Consider the following 1,661-nt stretch of genomic DNA (forward strand, 5'->3'; position numbering starts at 1 on the left):
CAATAATTATTAAAATGTAAACCTATGGATAATTGCAAATAATTACCACTTAGTGGCACTTGGCATGCTCACAGGAACAAACTTAACTCAAAGGATAAATCATGCAAAGATTTTCAACTTTCAATGGCAATGCTAAAAAGTATATAAAGATACACAAAGGAACATTTTTAGAGATAGCACTAAAAGACACACATTTGGTTGACTTGAGACTTAAAAATGAGTTTGAATGAGTATACAACATAGAAGAGGTATTTAGTATTTAATTGGAGAAAGCTGCTAGTCATCTAAGAAAAACACACATTATGGGTATCCTAAAACAAATGGAATAAAATTCTATCACTTTTGGCTTTTTTTGTAAACCAGGCTTCTAACGAATACCTATATTAATTTTTCCAGTAATCTAACATACACTAAAAGAGATAAAAGAAAATGTCTACATCTAAGTCACAACCAATGTGAACTTGCATGAATGCCAAGCATAAAATTCAGAGTTCTTATAAATCTACAGGCACCTGAAAGTTTTAACAACCCTTCATGCTCACTTTATATTCCATAAAGAATAATGGAAATACAGGGAATACTTCAAATATATACCAAGTTCTTATTATATTGTTGCCTTATTCTTATATCCTTATTCTTATATCAGAGATATAGCTATCTCTGATAGCCTTGTTTTTGTTTTGTTTTTAAGGTTAAGTTTGAGTATGCTATTAACCTTTCCCTTCAAATATGCCTTTTGATGTTACTTCTACATCAAAAACAAAAACAAACCAAAAAAAAAAAAAAAACCCACAAAGTAACAACCCAAAACAAATGAAGGTGCAAGGGAAGAGATAAATGAGATATAATTCATTAAGTATAAAAATATGTTGTTTCAAAGTCAGAATAATTTAATAACTCTTCATTATTTCATACGTATCTGGAAATGGGACAGATACATGTCCTGATCCTGTCACAAGAGGTAGAATTCCAGCATTTGGTACAACGTTCCAAGATAGGGTCAAAGTGACATTCCTGTTTCCCTTGAGACCATTTCCATCATCAAAGAAAAAATATTTTGTTTTCATATCTTTCAACAGCAGCTTCGGATTATCACCTCTCAGAACAATCTTGTCCCAGAGGACAACTTGGTTCAGAGCATTATTTTTTGTTGAATATTCTGCTGATAAATAAACAACTGCTTAATGTTCCAATCAAATGTATTCTCTAAATCAGCAGTTATATCAAATGTAATGAATCCCAGATCACTTCTTTCTCTTGGTCCAGTGAAGTCTTCTACATTTTTTAGCATGATCCGCGAGACGTGCAGCCGCACCGGGACACTCCTGTCTTTGAAGGCGGTGGTGATGATCAGCCTAAGGTGAGCGCCTCCATCACGCTCAGCGAGAAGGCGAACAAGGAGTTCGCCCGTGACAGCACCGTGTTCATCGCGACCTTCTCTCAGGAGCCCTGTCGCCACACAGGCACCCGGGGTCCGGTTCTGGCAGCAGACCTGGGATTCGCGCACGTTCCAGGAGTGTGCGCAGCCACGGCCTTGTATCTACCTTAAGATGCTTGTCATCCATCAGCTGGGAAATGTCACATAGTCGGTGGCACTTGGATGTTTTTAGGGTGGGAAGGTCTGGGATAGTGATTGGGAGTCATCAGTGTATGGAATTTAA

The 1,661-nt window shown here is 37.0% G+C and overlaps 1 pseudogene; it reads right to left on the reverse strand.

The window, feature by feature from the left end:
- Positions 1-618: 618 nt before the first annotated feature.
- On the reverse strand, positions 619-1,428 carry LOC144252597 (signal peptidase complex subunit 3 pseudogene; annotated as a pseudogene).
- Between the last annotated feature and the right edge of the window lie 233 nt (positions 1,429-1,661).

This window comes from Urocitellus parryii, unplaced genomic scaffold (assembly GCF_045843805.1).
Source record: "Urocitellus parryii isolate mUroPar1 unplaced genomic scaffold, mUroPar1.hap1 Scaffold_48, whole genome shotgun sequence".
In the NCBI taxonomy this organism is placed as follows: Eukaryota; Metazoa; Chordata; class Mammalia; order Rodentia; family Sciuridae; genus Urocitellus; species Urocitellus parryii.